Genomic DNA, 20,070 nt, shown 5'->3' with positions numbered 1-20,070 from the left:
TGGCAGAGACACGATTAGCACCCATTCTTCTATACCTTATCTATACCTTAAAGATTTACTTCCGTATCCCCACTGCCTCACAAGTACTAACTATATTATATATTCTAAAGGATTAAAAACAAATTCATAACATAAAATGGGTATTTTGAGAGAAAAACAACCTCGGCAATAAACTAATGTGTACAGAGATGTCACAAGCAGGCTGAAGACAATGAACAAGTTATTTAAGTCAAATAAGTGGGAATATATGATCTTATATGATATCATGAAGCCATCTATTTGCCGATCTGGTGAGAGCCTCACCGAAGGGTATTTCATTTTTCGTCTCACTTTGTACTTTTTTTTTTTTTTTTTTTGGTTTTGTAATCCTTTTAAGGGGAAAAAAAATCTTGCTAAAATTGAAGTGAATACATTTAATGCAGTATAATCAGCTTCTAAATCTACTTAACTGGAGCCCCATCATGCATTTAGCGTGCTGAATGAATGGCACAAATGGGAAACATATTATAATGAGGACCGGGTGAATTTTGTGAGACTAAAACTTCACTTTCCTGAAATGTTTTTAAGCATCTGATTTTGTAGTCAAGTATATCTCAATTTGCATATCTCTTTATTTGCATTTGACCTAGACACCTGCATTACTTTTTGGAGAATTCTGCTTTTATGGTGCTTTGGAACACTTCAACGATGTCCCACTATGACAAAATGCATTTCCCTTGCTGTGGGGCTTTGAGGGGTATGGTGTGATTATTTTTAAACATTTCTCTTGCTTACATTTAAATTAGAACTATTTGTTTACTTATATTGCAAGGTTGTTTCCTTTTTCTGGGTTTATTTTCCCATCTGATTTTTTAAGAACTAGATGTAATTTTAGCAATGTAGACATTTTCTGAAAACTGAGTATGCATGGTAACTACTGACAGTAATTGCGAGTGCAAACATAGAAACTCCCTATTTTTGCTGCCTTTGCAGCCTGTTATCCTGTCTTTCCTGGTGTTGAGGAGACAAACAACCCTACCTTCCAGGTCCCAAATTGAACCTATCAGTTTCCAACTGGCTGTGCTACAAAGCAGTCAAAACTATGCATCACTCTAAATGCCATGCTTCGAGTTGGAACCCTGGGGCTACCCTTGAGTCTTTTCTGCATGTCGTGTTCTGTGCAATCTATCCTCGAGTTAGTTGAGCTGGCCTTGATTGGACTTTTGCTTCTCTATCTGCATCATGCCATTGGCTTAGCTCAAGCCCCCATACCGCCAGAATTTGACCATTTCAAGAGCCCATCTTACTGCTACATTTTCTGTCTAAAGATCACACTGTTTTTGCTCAAAATGCAGGATACAACATGTCTGACTCATCTTTAGGATAAAAAAATATTGTGTCCTTGTGCTGTGTATTGTATCTTCAATGTCTGTTCTTGATCTCATCATTACAAACTTCCCGTTGGCTCCTCCTCAAAATAGCCACGTGGCATTCCTTCTTAGATATTATTGTAAGATTTTCATATACTTCTGGACTAATGTGAATGTTACATGTAGTTTTCCTGACTACAGAGTTGGTGGTACATGCCAGGAGCCATGTGAGACATGGTTTCAGATTATGGTTGGTTATTATAGCTCAACCCTTCCGTGTATTAATTAGGAAAGAACTTTGACCAAATTACTTAGCTTTCCCAAAGGTCAGTTTTCCCATCTGGCAAATGGTGGTGGTGATGATACGCACTCCCTGGTTTTTGTGACGTTTATGTGAGGGTAACGGTGATCAATGGGTGAGATCAATGTAAACACTTAGCAATAATCACACACTGTCAACAAAGACTAAACCTACTTCCATAATACATCTCTTACAAGCTGCCTAGACTTGTACTTAATTCTTGCATAAAGGGGAGCGTTTGTAAAGCTATGAATTTTCTCTACCGTACTTTAAATAATCATCTAATTTGCAAGTCAAATCTATGTGATTATATATAACATAATCCATCTTCCACAGGTGTCCATGTAAAGGGGTGAGAAATTAGTCGCCAAGAAAATGTTGATTGCTAGCTATTATTATTGACTAATAAATCATAAACTTCTAGGGCTCATGTCTTGGATTTTCTTAGGCAAAGGAGGTATCTGTAATTCCCTGGTCTTTCAAAGATGGGCTTCACAGAAGGCATCTTCTATACAGTACAATATAGGTGCAAATGTATTATCTATCATCCAGAAAAACCCTGCTGTTTCCATCCTCTGCCTTAAAATGCGTGTGTGTGTGTGTGTGTGTGTGTGTGTGTGTGTGTGTGTCCCAGTCAGCCTTTTTGTTAGTGTTATTTTGCCTCTGGGTTCTAACTTCCAGGCCTGCCTAGAGAGTAGCAGGGGTGGCCAGGAGAAGCCCCTGATTTAATAAGTCTTTTAAAGAGCCCCTCCAGGGCTTACCAGAGGGTTGAGCTGCCTCCCCGCCTCCCCTAGCTGACATCCTGTGCAGCCAGCTCCTATTCTCACTCTCTTTGTGGCCAGAGCTACCTCTGTTATTGAAGTGAACCTTTCACCCCAACTCCCAGAGCAGCTATCAGCGCCTCCTTCTCAACAGGCCAGAGAGCAGGAGAAAAATCTTGCTCTAGAGTTGTTTGAAATAAGCAATTATTACAGTGCCCGGAAGATGTGGGCAGGGAAAAGCTAAACCAAACAAAAGGCCTCATTGGGTGATGCCAGGTTCTCTCTGCCCTAAGATACGCTTTAAACTTTTCCATGGGATTAAAGGTAATAAAATCAAATAAAAATAAAGGGCACACACAGTTATCTTACTTACATTAGGAAACGGTAAAGTTTGCCAGTGTGAGAAACAAGGGCTTATTTTATGTTCTCTACCAGGGCCCCTGGGGCTGTTCCTGCTGGCCTTGTAGCTGAATTTCTAGATTTTCTTTTCTCTAGAGATGGCTTCCATCACTCAGACTAAAAAACCATAATCATTTCAAGGTAGGAGTTCACAAAGCTCTGGGTACATTCTCTTAGATTAGTGATTCTCAACCTTCCTAATGCTGTGATCCTTTAATACAGATCTTCATGTTGAGTTAACCCCTAACCATAAAATTAGTTTGTTGCTACTTAATAACCGTAATTTTGCTACTGTTGTGAGTTGTAATGTAAATACAACTGTATATGTATATCTGATATACAAAATATCTGATATGCAACCCCAAGGGAGTCACAACCTACATGATGAGAAATGCTGCCCTAGCTAGTTTTAGGAGTTCTGCTATCCAGCTAATGTCTCTTAGCAGTCCCAGAGAACAAGGATGTGGAGGGAGGGAAGGTGACTGGAAGCTTCCCTCAGAGTCTACATTTAATATTCTCTTATTTGGAAGATTGTCACAATACATTTCCTGGGAGAGACATAGAGAAATATCTACTTACCCCAGGTAAGGAGGGCACCAACCGATGTCCAAGTCCATTTGGCAGAACCAATGGAGCTATTGGGGTGACTCAAAAGCACTGGGACATCTCCATGGCAATGTAGAGGCTGCTATAGTATGAGTTTCACAAATTCACATTCTACTTGCATATAAGCTCTGGGAAGGAGAGTCCTTATGACAATCACACTAAGACTCGTGAGCCACAGAGCTTACAGAGCTCCCAACTCCTCCATCCCCAATGGTTTGATGTGGTCGAATACTGCTGTACAGATTCAACAAGATGACATCATGTCTAATCCGTAGGAAACACAGCACAAATGTTTACTGAGCCCCTCCATATGTCAGGTGCTATGTGGGCTGCCAGTGGCAATGAAGACCACATCACCATCCATGACTCTACCCTTTAGACAGGAACCAGAGGGATGAAGGAAGGGAGGGCAGGTGATAGGGGAGCTCATGAAGAAAGAGTGAGGAAAATAAGTTCAATGACTGATCAGGGCTATAGAGAAGATGCTGAGAAGTTTTCCTCAGACAGAGCTGAGGACTCAGCCAAGGAGTATGTTCAGGGATGGAGGGAAGTGAGAATGACTTGGGGGGAAGGCAGGAACTGAGTTACATGCATGTTGTAAAGTACCCTACATAGCTTTGGTATCCTTCTTCCATTCTGGATTTTATATAAGCTTTCATGTCCTTCTTCATTTCCCACTATTAGGCTACCCTCTTCCCATATTAGGAGGCAGCTCTCTTCCTGCTGTGAGAATAGCCTAGTTGCTCCTATTCTTTGCCATTGCCAAGCTCATGACCATCATTTCCAAAAATAAGTAAAACAGCACTAACAACAATAATGGCAGTTGTTTATTGATCTCTTTGTTGCATTTCTTCCCTGGAGCCTCTCTTACATTCCACTCAATCTCTTATAGGAGGCTTTGAGACTCTCAGGTCTCATCCTTGCTGAGAGACTTCTGGGAGCAGACTCCATGCTTGTGTGTCTAGGTTCCTGAGTCCTACTGTCCTAGACTCTCCTTCCCTCCATTACTGCAGCAAAGGCCACTTTGCAGAAGCGTTTCTTTGGGATCATGAGAGCTGGCAGATTACTGTGCAAAGAGCACAGTCTCCAGCATTAGTTCTGGTAGCTCCATTTCTGGGTTTTTGTGAGGACCAAGTAGAAGAACCAGTTTCAAGTGTTAAGAACTGAGTAATATGTCTGGCACATGGCAGGCAATCAAGTCATGTTCTTTCCATCTTAAGAGGCAGCTATCATCCTGCTTTGAGAATAGCCTAGCTACTCCTATTCTTTGTCATTGCTAAGCTCATAAACCACTATTTCCAAAAATAAGTAAAACAACTCTAACAACGATGACAGTTTTTGTTGAGCCCTTAATATATTCCAGGAGTTTATAAACATCAAAACTGTCTTTCACAGAGACAATATCAACCCTTTTTACAAATGAAGAAATTAAAGCTATGAGACTTTAACTTATCCAAGGTCACTGAGAATGCAGCTGGCTTTTGCATCTGTCCATGCATAACTGATTGTATGTTTTTAGCAGCAGATTGTTCCCAGGATGACTTATCCAAAGCTGACTGAGTGTCCTAGGTCTGAGCTCGCACTAACATCTGCTGTTGGGCATCTCATGTGAACGGTTCTAGGTCCTAATGCTTCAAAGTGTTATTAGGGGATAATGACACTTACCACTCTCAACAGCACATAATAAAGATTAATTAGTGGATTTGGGTAAAGCACTCAAACAAAGTACAATTTGGGCATAATTGGGAGTCTTACCTCTCATTGATCTCCAGCATCCTTTTTATTTTGTATTGATTCAATGTTATTGACCAGCTCGATGGCCATTAATCAGGCTGCCTTAGGTTTTACTATTTCTAAATGAAATTCTGCAAACTGGTAGTCTGAGGTAGCTTGTCATGGTATATCATACTTACAACTCTCATTTTAACTGTCGCTTTGGAAGATTGAATTAATTCAACCTTCAACAGGAATTTTTAAATACTTTAAAAAAAATAGCCATTAACACATAGTGTCACGATTTATGGCATTGTGTCATCCAAAGGCCCCCAGTTTGAACTCTTAGGATAAGGATGATAAGTTCTTAGTCATTTTAATTTAAATGTTTCTGGTAAATGCCAAACATAATGCTCAACACACAAATGGATTAACATTAGTAAAATGAAGCATTTGTATAAAACATTGTGGTATGCTCAGAGTACTCTCCAACCAGAGTGGCTTTAGGAGCAGACACTTAAGGACCATTAGAAATAAGCTTGGAATAGTCAGGTGAACAAATGACTTGGTTTCTTTTATACTCCCCTTTATTGTTACACTGTATTAACCCAAAGCTATAACGAGGCCCTTAGAGTTATTCTCCAAATTCTCAATGTCTCTGTTTTAGGTTAAACTCTACATAGATAGCTCTAGCACAAGATAATAATTCTGAAGACTCAATTTTCTTCCTTTCAGGAGAAAAAAAATCAATACTGAAGATTCTGTATATATTATGTGCATATAAATCCCAGACAGAAATACATAGAGGAATTGTAAGGCTGGCTCTAGGTACCCTATCGTTGCAAGAACCCAAGCGCATCTCCCCTTGCTCATTAAAAACCTCATCTAGTCTTAAAAAAAAACAAAAACAAAAACAAACAAACAAAAAAACAGTAAGCAAAGTTTAGACTTAAAAGAAAACTTTTGACTGACTCCTACCCCTTGTCAATTTCAGCCACGATATAACTCCCCCCTGCTTTCTCATAATAGAATATAATCTGGTAAATATTTAGCAAATTTAAATGCTGAAAAATTTAAACTCATTATCTCTTATTTTTACTTTATTTCATGCTTTTGCCATCCGGTAAATTAAAGGAGGCGGAGGGCTATTGTGCTGTTTCTTTAAGGGGCTCTGGGTGGGCAGGAAAAATAGATCAGAGCTGTGCAAGCCCTCTGCACTGTGGCAGTGCTATCCCTCAGGAGTAGGTATCAGCAGAGGAAGGACACGCTCACACAGTTATGTGTTCGGAGGCGTTGACTAACAGGACTAGTAAATTCTAAAAACTGTCAAAAAGATTGGAGCTTGGCTCAAGTCTTAAAGAAAGAGACACGAGTTCTTTCTCTGAAATGGTGGGCTGTCAAGCCCCAGGACTCAACACTGTGGTACATAGTGGCACACCAGAACACTGCGGAGAGAGGGTAGGAGAGTATAGCTGTGAATAGTAGACTTAATCTCTGTTGGAGCTTGTAGTCTTCCAGAAAATGCCTGTTTGTCTGTCACTTTTTCTCATCCCTGTACTGCCTCTTACCCTGTCCTACCTACAATCCCTTCTCTTTAAGAAGTCCAAATAAAGCATGTATCTGAAGTTCCGTGATAGAAGCAGGCCCTGGGCACTGTGGTCAGTGCCAGCCATAAGCAGATGTGTAAGAAAGCTAGCTGAGCAAGCCCAGGAAGAAACCAGTAAGCAATGTTCCTCTATGATCTCTTCCACTTCCAGCTCTGGGTTCCTGCCTCGGCTTCTCTGGATGATGGGCCGTCACATAGAAGTGTAAGAAGAAAGAAACCCTTCATTCTCTAATTTGCTTCTGGTCATAGTGTGTATCAGAACATCAGGGAGCAATTTTGAACAGGTCCTTACACTTGCGTGACAAACACAAAACTTCCAAACCAAAAGCATGCATCTTTTGCTCTAAGACTCCACTTCCCTTAAAAGGAGAGAGTCAAAATTTGGTAATAAAGAAATGACAGATGGAAATGGAGAAGCCATGACTTCCACATTCCAACATGACCGCCAGAGTAGAGAATATCTTGATGCCTCTGTGCTGCTACATAATAAAATGCAAGCAAGAATGAGACTATATTGATACCACCAGGATACAGAAAGTTACACTGGCTGAACAGATATCAAAGTTTCTTGGATTTTAAGGAGACAATCAAAACTGTTTGAAGCACTGATATTATTCAGAATGGATTAACTTTAGGTTGATGCCAAACAGATTAACGAACATTGCTATTACTTGTCTCTGTGCTATTTTTTTTTTTTTTTTTTTTTTGTTCCTTCAATAGCAAGCATACCCCATCCAGCTCCATAATTGCCTAGCAGATTGCTAAGGGGTGGTTTTGGATCGCTGCAGATGGTGCCTCCTATAGCCAGTTCCTCAGTCCTTGTTTACTCTGCCAGTGGCATTGGTCATGATCTTCTCATCTAAAGGAGAAGAGGAAAGTATGGGGTCTTTCTGTTCACAGTTCACTTGAAATCAGCAGCCAATATTGCATTGTCATGGATACAATGGTACAGGCAATGAAAACAATTGCTGAATATGCAGGCTCATTTCCAAATTACTGCTCAAAATACAGAATGGACATAAACAGTATATTTGTCAAAAGTATTGAATTGATTACAGGAATAGCCTATTTATTGAGCGATCAAGACTGCAGTAGTCGTTGATACATAGCCCACTTGAGTGCAACAGGAAAATTTGTCAAGATGGAACCGAAGTTGAGTTCAAGTGGGAGGTTTGAAAGTCGCTGTGGTATTTCCAGCTTATTATTATCCCCATATGTGCTGTGATGGGGTTAGCAGATCTTTCATCATGTTTTCTTGATCCTTTTACAAAACATTCAAATCTCCAAAAGTTCCAAAATGTGCTGTTTGAAAAGCACTTTAAACATAATCAACAATAGGCAGATAAACACTCATCATCATAATTCTTCCTCTTCTTTCTTCTCTTTCTCTTCTTTTTACCTCTTTCTCACCTCTTCTTCCCCCTCCCCCTCCTCCTTCTTTTTTTTTTGAAAGAATTGTGGGAAAGTAGAGAAAGTTACTTCTTTCTCAAAATGTTCATGTTAAGAGAGAAAAAAATACTTGACTACTTACGTAGCCACTGAAGGGAAGTGTCTGTCTATCAAACTGTAGCCTGTGCTCTATGTGTCTACCAAGAATCAGAGTAGGTATCTCATTGCCTTATCAGGCAATTAAAGCCTCAGATTTTATCTGACATAGATGATAAGGCACAACCACTGGACAACTGTGGATGCCTCGATGGATCATCGTATCATGAAAACGTGGTCCTGGCTCAAATCTTTAACTACGAACTGTAGCAGATGTTTCCAAATTATTAAGAGAAAGAGAGAGGTTGTGAAAGAATGAGTGGAAAGGGAAAAGAATGAAGGAAAGAGAGAGCTGGAGGTAGGGAAAGAAAAAGGAAAAACAGAGGCAGAGGCAGTCAAGAACTTAATAAAAAGAAAGTAAGCTAAACAACAACAAAGCAAACCTATTGGCTCTTTTTGTCTTTTGAGAGCTAACCAAAGTCCTGTAGTGATTTGACATTGCCTTTGATGAATGCTGTCAGCAGCAATATATGCAGTGCCTAAAGTTTAATTCTTTACAGCATGCCATTTGAGGCATTAGCAAACAAAGGAGAGAGAGCTAACTAAAGTTAATGTATATGAAGGCCATCAAATAGTTATACATAAGATTTAATAATTTTGAGGTTAAAAATTTAAGCACAAAACGTAAAACCTTTGGTAAGTACCCAAATCCAAAAAACAAATTTAATAAATGGCTAATCTGTGACAAACACATTTCTTAAAAAAAAAAAAAATCACCATTCTTGGGCCTGGGGAGATGGCTATGTCCGTAAAGCACTTGCCACGCAAGCACGAGGACCTCACTTTGAATTCCTAAATCCACATGAAGCGAGATGTGGTAGTGTGCACCTCTAACCCCAGCACTGTCACGTGGGATGGGATGTGGGATGGGAGGTGGAGATAGCATCCCCACAGGCCCTTCGGCCACCTAGATGGTGGAAACAGTGGGAAGACAGCAGGAGAGCCCGTCTCAAACACAGTGGGACTAAAAACTAAAAATGCCAGAGATTATCTTCTGACTCCCACACATATCTAAGGCATGAATGCAGACACTGGCACAAACATGCATTCATCCCACATATACATGCGCATGTACACAATTACAATGTATTAAAGTTACTGCTAAGGTATGGAGAAATTTAACATTTATTAAACTGTGTAGTCCTAATCCTGAACCAGTGCTGGCAGTTTTACTTCCAAATCATTAAACTGTATCTGAGAAAATAAAATTCGGCCAACATTTTGTCCATCAAACAAAATGTCTATGACATTTTAACATATGACCAAAAAGCTTAGCCAAGTTTGAATTTCTTTTTTCTTCTTCTTTTTCTTCTTTTTTTTTTTTCTTGCTTTGCAGGATTTTTCTAGAATTTTTGTCCAAGTTTTTTTTTTTTTTAATACTATTTATTTGGAAAAAAAATCCGTGATGAAAGAATGCAACTGAACTAGTCCTACATATTATTTAATGTGAGGAGGGAAAAGGTACAATGGATTTCAAATATTCTTTGAAATATGACATATGTTTTATATATACCACATCTGCCCGAGGTAAGGTCAGAGAGATGACATTGACAGCTGTGGGTCCTGACAGGAAAGTCAAACGCTTGTCTAGACACCGTCTTTGATAACAATGAGCATTTTTAGAAGGCTATAGAAAGCATCTCCTTTTCTAAAAGGTAACTAGATAGGATGATGTGTTCTCACATTACCAGTAATTGCTGTTAGAATTGAAAGTATAGCATTGTTGTTTCCCTAACTGGCTTGTGTATCAGGTTAGAAACCATCCTCTCTTTCATAAATGATATTCAGTGAATAGAGAATGATTCTGGTTTTTATAAAAGCAATGCATTGTTAGGGACATCATTATCCTGTTAGGTAGCACCCCAACTTTTATAATGACCTCCTCTTTCAGTAGACTGTGTGAATCTATGTGGACGGGCAGCCTTAGTTGTGGCTCCTTAACGTTCTCCTTTAATGGTTCCTATTATGCTTTGCAATCAGATTGTACTGCTGTGGGTTTGTTCCTCTCCACATCTTTTGTCATTATCAAGAATTCATACACCATATATAAAAAAATGCTGCGGGCCCCCCCCCCCCTTTCTCTTTCTCTTCAAGGCCAGGGTGAGCTGGATGCTGTCCTGAGTAGGACTGAGCCTGTAGAAGCACAGCCGAGCTAGCTTCATCAGGTTACAATGCAAAAATATCACGACAAAAGCCTGTGTTCCATCTTGTCTTTTGATGAGTACAGTTCAAAGCAGAAACTGTTCCCATTTAGCACGGACTGCCAAATCTCTGAACTGGCGCCCTAATTACAGCCTCGAAACACGAAGACCTGTCCATTTGCGCATCAGCAGAAAGTAAATCCTGCATTGTACTGGGGTCATGGTGCTGTCGGTGAGCTACCACTGTGTGTAAATGACTCTTTGTCTTATGTGGGTTTTTTTTTTTTTTCGTCCCCTAACAATTTAGAATGAAAAATTTTCAAAGGTGTAGCAAAGTGTAGAGGAAATTTCCAGTGAACATCTGTATGCCTTCCCCCTAGATTCTCCCATTATTGGTTTATTATGCATACTTTAGCTCAGATCTTGCTTTCCATCTATCCCCCTACCTTCAAAGTCATCCATCGTATTCTTGTAAAGCTTTTCCAAGTGAATCACAGAACAGCTCTTCCTAAACACTTCAGCCTGATGTAATGGTTTTGATGAAGAAAATGGATGTATTTCTCCCTAACCAACTTTGAAAGAGCAATTTTTGAGAGGCGAATAAAGGTAGAGGAAATTATTTCCCAGGAACAAAGATATGAGGAAAAATAAGTTTTGAGACGCCACCTAGGGTCATTTTCTGATGGGTTACTCTAGTCTTGGTGGAATTTCAATCAATATACCTTCTTTTTGCTCCTGAGAGTGGGAGAGGGTTGCTAATCATCAGATTTTTGTGCGGTTCTTAGGGATCGGCAACCCATTAGATTAACTCAGGGCCACAGAATGCTCAAACTCTAAGAACTGCTCACAGATTTTGTTTTTATGCCACTAAGCAGATTGTAAACAGGCCTATTAGTATATGCTGTTAGAATTAAACAGTGTCATTAGGACAACTTGGGCTTGGAATGAAATAGCATTTACCCTTTCATGAAGCTTTGTTTGGCTAAACTAATGAACATTAAAGTAATTGAGACACTTTTGTACCCCCAAAAGGATCACGTTGTCTTTCAGATGGGCATTGAATAGCTGGGTAGATTAGCAAGCCAACTTAGGGTGTGGAAGTCAAATAGAACATAGAACGAAGTGTCCTGACGCAGATGTTAGTATAATCCGCTTCCAAGGAATTTCCTACATTAGAAACACAAATAAATTAAAGGGACAGCACTCAGACTGACAGATCAGTGGAAGAAGGGGTTATTGAACTTCAGAGTGCTTCAGGTTTCGGTGATTCGGGAATTGAAGTCACAGCGCAGAATGTAAACTGAGTGTGCAGTTCAACCTGCATGGCAAGGAGGACCAAGAACAGTACTCCTGAGGGTACTAAGGATAGAGGGCGGGAGAGTGGAAAACAGCTATGGCAGGCTAACTGGGGCTCAATCCAAGGATCAGAGAAAAAGAATACTTCAAATTTCATCAAGGTTAGAGAGAAACAATGAAAATGTTTTAGGGGTTGAAAGAAGATAACTTCAGAAGGAAACTGACTGGAGTGATAAAGGCACTGACAGCTGTGTACCCTTTCACTGAACGCGGAATCTGGTTCGTGAGGTTCTCCGGAACTACAAGCCCTGGTTTTCTCTTTTGTACAGAAATACCTACACAGCCATGGTTAAAGTCTGGACCAAGTCTCACCAATGTCCCCTCACTACTTCAAAGTGTCTCTGTATGTGAAGGTCTGGAATCATTGCTATGCCCCACTTCATCAGGGGAAGCTCATAAAGAGTGTGATTGGAGAAAAGGCCAAAGATGGTGGATTATTTTGGTCCAAGGGAAAAGTACCAGAAAACGAGAAATTTCAAAAATATAAGTCTTCCAATATTAGGGGAAGTTTAAACAATTTTCCTAAATTCATACTGAATGTTAATTGAAAGCATTATACTTACTTCTCATGTGATGTTACCGAGGGGAGAGTAAAAGGGGGGGGGATGGAGAAAGGAGAAAAGCAAGGACATGAGAGGATGGAGGCAGTAGAAAGAGGAATAAAAAGTGAAAGAAAAAATGGAGGTGAGACACTCTCTAGGATCCCAGTGTTTTATTTTGAAATCTCCTCCCTTTTTCCTACTGAAAACTACGTTACACACAGCATTCTCTCAGGATAATCAAGTGACTTGATTTGTGCTCTCTAGAGCTGTGTTTGGTTCACTCAAATTTTAGTTAAGAAGAAAAATAAATCGCAAGATATGAAAATGTGCACAAATTCTGCACGTTTTTGTGTGTGCATATGTTTCTCTGTGTGAGCATAAAGAGCCTGAAGATGCCAGAACAGGGCATCATATCCCCAGGAACTGGAGTCACATGTAGTTGGCAAATGAAGGACCATCTGATGCAGGAGCTAGAAATCAAACTTTAGTCTTAAATAGCAGAAAGTATCCAACCTTTGGGCCATCTCCCCAGCCCCAGTGAATTCTAATATTATATGCTTATTTTTGTTTCAAACTTAAAACTCCATACCCACTGCCTTTCTAAAAGTCATGGTTATGCTGAGCTCAAAGCTCATTAGACAGAAAGCATACATATGTGGCCTTTTCTCTTATTAGATTCCTTTGGTATACTACATATATGAACATTTCACGCACACACACACACACAATCCAGTATGAGCTAAGTTAAGTTAGTATGGTTTTAGTATTAAAAAACAAACACACACACACACACACACACACACACACACACACACACACACACAATCCAGTATGAGCTAAGTTAAGTTAGTAAGGTTTTAGTATTAAAAAACAAACAAACACACACACACACACACACACAAAAAACAAAAAAAAAAAAAAAAAAAAAAACTCCATGAAAAGGAAACGCCATCTAAAAATTTCTGGAAGAGTTCTCAGAAATCAGTAGCAAAAAAAGCTCTGTTTTCCTACTGGTATCCAACAGCCTCATCCACTCTCACAAGCAGCCTCATTGCCCTCCTTCAGCCCTCACTTGACACATGTGAACTCATGGTTCATGGAGTGTTTGTCACCTTCCTAATAAGAAGGAAGTTGGGAATTTATCAAGCGAGAGTGCATTTCTCCTCATCCTTTGTTCTTTTCACAAAACAAAAGTCAATGTTCATTTTCTATACAGTCGCCTTTGCTGGCAACCACCCATTGTCTTCTTCATAATGGAATAAATTTGAATTTTAGCATAGGCTTACTTTAGAATAGGTACAATCAATAAGCAATAAATATAGGCCCAGGGGATTCTGAGAATGAAAATAGCTACTACCTTGTGCATGCTGAAGGGGAAAAGGCTGAGCTGAGTGCCCAGAGGAAGGAATTAACAAGATAAATTGGATACAGAAGTTTTCTACTGCACCGTTGCCAGAAAATGGATAAATAAATGCACCCTTTATTTTGTCATCATGTATGAGATTTTCATATCTGTTCAATAAGGTTTCCAATATTATGCAAAGGATAAAAAGACCACAAGTTAATTATAGACATTTTCAATGATTGACAAATGCAGACTTTTTTTTCTTTTTTCTTTGTTATCACAATTTTCATACTATTTACCTATATACCATCTATCCAATTACCTTTCATCTACCAGGCCACTTTTCCATATCCACCCATCCACCCACTCATCCACCTGTCCATCCACCTATCTAAAAAAGAATACATCTTAGACATGTACTAGTATTATGAAGAATGGAATAAATTTCCTTCCCCAAGTGATTTCACAGTGTAATAACGTGCCATATCTTTCAATCGGAGGTTCATATATAGGTTCATGAAGTGTGGTCTTTATGGATGGAATATAAACACAGTGAATTATCCTGAGAGTTTTCATTTTGCTTTGAGGCTAAACTTGTTAATTGGAAACATCAATTAACAACACATTTATACATTTTTCATAAATGAACATTTTTTAAAATAAAACAAATAAATATGGTTTATGGGCTTGGCAAACTTTATAAGGATTTAAAAATATTGAAACATTAATAATGAATTTGCCTGACGTTCTATGATTCTGGGAAGGTTTGGGTTAAAGCTCTGACAAGGAAGCAGGGCAGGTGCAGAAAACCTAGGGAAAGCTTTGGGAATGACACTGCCTAGAAGAAGAAGCCAGCCTGGGAAAGGCCTCAAATGCAGTACTGCAGAACTTGGACTTCATCCCAGAGGTTCCAGGAAGCCAGCATCAACGAAACAGAGTGGTGAAACTCCCAGAATGGTTTCGGTCCTTTGGTAAGCTGATATCAGGTACAGTCTAGAGTTTGTTGATTTAGCAAAATAACCTGGACACAAAGACTGTGAGTCAGAAAGCCTCCCTCGCAATGCCACCAACCACTAGCCATGTGAGTGAACACGTATAAGCCCTTCATCCTAATTGAGATTTAGTCGCTGCATCTACCAAAGAGGGAGAAGGCATTTGCCGTTCTGCCCCTCCAGGGCCATTGTGTATCTCAAGGGAGACAAGTCCATGGATGCTCTGGGTAAACCGGGGAGCATCGAACAATACATGGAATGCTAATGAGTATGAGTCACCACAACTGGAACATAACAGGGTTCAGTAAATATTTTCATAGATTTTTCTAAGTGAGTTACTAAATGCTGCTGTCTTTTGTTTTTTTTTTAACTTTAAATTCATCTAGCATGCCATTAGTCAGAGGATTAAGAGTTCATGTTCCTTCAAGGTTATTGTCTCTCTGTTTTCATAGCACCTAGCACATCCCCCAGCACAACAGTTCAACACGTACTAAGCGAGCATTCTTGCATGGCGCTGTTCTGGTAAGCAGCCATTCTATAGGCAGCCCTTTCTTCTCTTATCTCCAAACAAATGAAACCTCCACTCCTCCCTTATTTCTGAGCTTCAGATTCAAAACCATGTTTTGAAGCCCCAGGAGGCCTTGTCTCTGTTTTATTTGTGTTCTGTGTCATTTCCTGCTCTCTTAAAGGTAAGATTAACCTAGTTTTCTTTTACTTCGCTGTCTATTTCTTTGTTCCTCTAGCAAGCATGGCGTGTATCTCCACCTAGTACAGTACTAGATTCTAGTAAAATAACAAGGGTATTGAAGCTCAATTCAAGAGGGAGAAGAAAAGGATAACAGAAGATTTATAGGTACCCTGAGCAGGCAGTGATTGACATTGCAGAGTACTGGAAAGGACTCATAACAACCAAGGAATTAAAGGATGTCAAAGAAAGGAAAATTGTTGATTAATTTAATCTAGTACAAATTACCCCCAAAATAATTTCAGATGTATCTTAAAATCATAGGCGATATTTTGAAAGTGAATGAGGAAATGAGGATACTGAGTGAACAGGAAGAGGAAAATAAGATGAAAGCTGGGTAGGATTAACCTACAATAATAATTAAGTCAGATCCCAAGGTTTCTTAGACATTCATTGCAGATTTGGCTCTGAGCTCTTACAAAGAAGAGCAACATTATATAAGATGAATTGGAGCATACTTAAAATAAAACATAAACCAACCATTTATTGATCTCAGCCTTTCTTGACACTGTAAGATGTGGCCTTAGCAGCCACATGAGAAGAGTCTACTAAAATATGAGCCATACTTTTGTATATCCTCACTGTAGCCACCAGCACAGTATAGGAATTTGTTCTCATGGCCTTCCTGCTTGGAACCAGTGGCTGATATATATGCCAAGTTTGGTGAAAGCACTTCTATGCTGTCTGGTTTATAACTCAGAATAATAAATACAGTTTTGCCAGGTTGGGTTGGTGTATGGAGTTAAAGGAAGGAGACCTACTTCAGTGAAGAGTTGGGAAAACAGCGAGGGTGGCTGTGGTCACGCAGAGTTTGGCATGCCCATAGCTTCGGGTGTGTCTAACAGCTCCTGTTGCCTGCAGGATGAAATCCAAACTCTTGGTGTTACATCATGACCTTTGATAATGTGGTGTTTGCTTTTGGGTGCAGCCATAAGCATTGCTTTGTCCACACCGTGGAACCATAAGTTTTAATTTCCCTTAACTCTTTCTATTTTGTTTGTTTGCTGTTTCCTATCCATCCATACTTTGCCATGATCACCATGTCATGTTAATTCAAGGCTCATCATCTTCCATCAGTCTGGAAAGAACACCCCCCATGCTGAGTTGACATTTCACATCTGTATTTCTCAATGCCTTTACCTATTGTGTGTGTGAGAGAGAGATTGGCTTTCTCTCCTCTAATCTAATCTACACTGATATAAGATTCTCCTCTCTAATCTACACTGATATAAGATTCTGTCCCATTCATTTGCATTTCTCTAACACCTCGCAAAATGTCTTACACAAGTATTCACTCAATAAATATATGGCAAAGAAGCAGAAGTAGCAAGGAATGAAGGGAAACTGAGGTGACAGGCTGTCCAGGACACCAACATAGTTAGCTCAAAAAAGATTGAAAAAAAGAAAAAAAAAACCCTCATATTCTTTGCATTTGCTTTGTTGCAGAAGATATGAGTTTCATATCATAGAAAAATGGAGAGCCAAAGAAGGCATAGGAAGGAGTAAACATGATAATGCAACTTTTAGGAGGGATTACTGGCTGCATTTTGTGTGACAGGACTAACGGCAAACAGATCAGTTGACCCTTCTGGAAGTTGCGCTGATGTGATATAGCACAGGTCTAGTCTGAGATGAGTTCTGAGAAAACAGTCCGTAGGCTAAATTGCTAAGACTTTGGAGCTGTTTTTTAAAAGCCTGACTTCAAACATACACACCTCATCAGCCAATTCTTTCCTGGCACTGTTAACTGTTGTAAAACAGATATACAGAAAGTGCGCCAGCATTAAACAAAGAAGTCCATTAATCTGATATATTCTTGTCGCTGCAGCTACCACTCTCGTCAAGGCCACCCCAGTCCTAATGCATCACAAGGTTCTTCAAGTCTCATTTTAGACTCTGTCCCCTCCTAAGAGTAAGTAGCCACTTCTCTGATTTTCATCACCGTTTACTGGTTTTGCGTGTCCTTACATGTAAAGGGACATATAATGCACACTGTTTTATAGTTTCCCTTACATTGCATGCGACTACAATTTGATCACTTTCACTGCTGAATAGTGTACCTGCCACATGAATATATCAATATTATTAATTTATTCTATTGGTGGGTATCCAGGTTATTTTTCCAGTTTTTACATATTGTGAATGAAATTCCCTCACTTTGAATTGCCTTGACTTGTTCCATGAGACCTACTTCGGCTGTAAAAACAGATCACTCAAAGCCTTGAACTGATAGAATAGGCCGTCTCTGATAGGTATTAGCTCTTTTATGCTTGTGAACCAAACAAGTTATGTTCTTAGTAAAATTAAGATAACACCCTGAGCTTTCCGCTTGGCTTTCAAGACCAAGGAGGTACTAACCACACCAGAGAACTTGGTGGTCCAGATGGCAGTGAAGGAATTTAGTATCTGCATGAGATCATCAGGTGACTCTGATTCACCCACTGTTGAAGTTACGGAGTCTGACATGCATTAAACGCCCCCAATTGTTGAATAAGTCAATGAATGTTAATAATAGTTAGCAATTTCACCCTTCATCTTCCCTGTCTAAGCAATGAGCCTTTCTAATAGACATCTTAGTCATATACAAAGCCAGCACAGAAATTTGTGGGTAAGTGACTGAGATACGGCCTCAAGCCTGCCCCCATGGCTCCTGTGTACATTGCTCCATTGCCATTATTTTCTTAGCCACTGTTTTCTTAACATGCCATTCTAAGAGTGGTGAAAGTGTTGTTTGATCAGGTTCTGTGCTCCACGGAGCACATCTCAACACTGACTTCTGATGGAGAGCAGATGTTGCTTGCCTAATACTCTCTGTTGCTACTTTAATCTTTATTCCGCCACATGCACTTAGCTCTTGTGAGTCACTGCAGATATTCGTAATATTTAGCAAACAGACCCACTTGTGTAACAGCAGCCCTGTGAGTATCCCTCAGAAGCTCACTGTCCCTGTTCTCTTTACTCAGCTGCTTCTGATGGGGACCCTGGTCATAACCATCTACGCAGTACCAAAAGAACTATTTGCTGAGTGGGTAATTAAACCAGCCCAGTTGTTTTGGTTACATGATACCCAAATAGCTGGTTTGATTCATGCAGAAAGAGTGACTTTTTTTGTTGTTGTTATTGTTTTGAAAGGGAGATGGGGACGTTCTTTTTAGATTGTAGCATTTTTAAAAGAGAGACTACAACTAATTTTTATACATGTGTTAAATTGAGAACATTATGACGATTAGATCATGAAAATCCACTAAATCTGGCTGTACTTTTCTATATCTCTCAATTTGGGGCTGTAGTATGACTTCTTAGAAACTGTCCTTAATGAATGGCAAGATTCTTATGGCGGGTTAAGGAAGTCGTTCTAATTTCCCTTCTGGATACCACACTCTTCTCTCCAAATGTCAACAAGGCATTTAAAACTCTCCCTTTTCTCATTTCTAAACATTGTGCAACCTTATGTCACCCTGGATGACTAGAAGTAGTTAGTTGTATGAACTGGTGTCCACTCTCCCTGACACCATGTCAGTCAATCACACAACCTTGGGGACATCTCGAATTGGTCCATTATATCTGTGGTTCCAACCTCCCCAATTCCTCCTACCAGTAAGACTCCTTTTCTTTGTGCTGCTATGACTCAAGACTTAGTACCACAACCACAGATGGATTATTGTCTTTTGGTTCCTTTTCTTTTAAGACCAACCCTCCTCCTACTCTGACCCTGAATTGTATTTGATTTGATTATTTTTCCCTGTAAGCTTAACATGAAACAATTTTACCTCTGCCTTAAAAACTTCCATTAACTAAGCATCCAGAGAACAAAGAGTCCTTTGTCCATGCCTTCCTTTCATACGATGGATGGCCTTGGCCTGGTGCTCCAGCGTTGGCCTCACCCTACTCCGGCAGGCATTTGTCACCCTTGTAATAACAAATTCCCTCAAAGGTGTGATGCAGTCGCTCTTTGTGGGACTGACTAACATTCTTCTTCTTAATGCTTACACAATTCAGAGATGAGAACATTCTTAACATGCAAAGCCCAAGCATGTTCAACTATGCAAAGCACAATACAGAGGCCCTCTTCTTCCCAGCTCCACTCTCTCGGCCCACTATCCAGTGCTTTTCGTAGTTCCAAATCTACACACATTCTCTTTCTTCACCCTGAGTCATCTTTCATTCACTTAAAAAAAAGTTTCATGGCACCTTTTAACGGTTGGGTTGAATGCTAGCTGCTCTGGGAAGCTTTGTCTAGTCCTTAACGGTGCCTTGCAACCTACACAAGCCTAAGAAAGAGCCTCTGTGTGCATGTCCTGGAAGTACCCAGCTAGAGAAGAGGCTTCTTTCAGGAAGGTGGGGTGGTTTTGCTTTGGTGCCCTCAAGTCACGCTCAGTGGATGTTCGGTTAAAAAGTGAATGAGCCAATTACTTAACTTGTCATTTAAAGTGTGAAGCAGAAAAGAGCCACAGAGAAAATTACAATGGAGGATTGAAAGGGATGTTCTCTAAATCTATACAAGTAACCCTAAATGGCCTGAGAATGTTGTATTATTTATTGAGGAATATATATGCATACATATGTGCTTATACATTCACATATATACATGTATGTACACATATGTCTATCTTTTTATCTGTCTATCTATCTATCTATCTATCTATCTATCTATCTATCTATCTATCTA

This window comes from Psammomys obesus, unplaced genomic scaffold (assembly GCF_907164565.1).
Source record: "Psammomys obesus unplaced genomic scaffold, mPsaObe1.curated_primary_1811, whole genome shotgun sequence".
NCBI classification, from domain to species: Eukaryota; Metazoa; Chordata; class Mammalia; order Rodentia; family Muridae; genus Psammomys; species Psammomys obesus.
Note: the sequence above shows the minus strand (reverse complement) of the source record.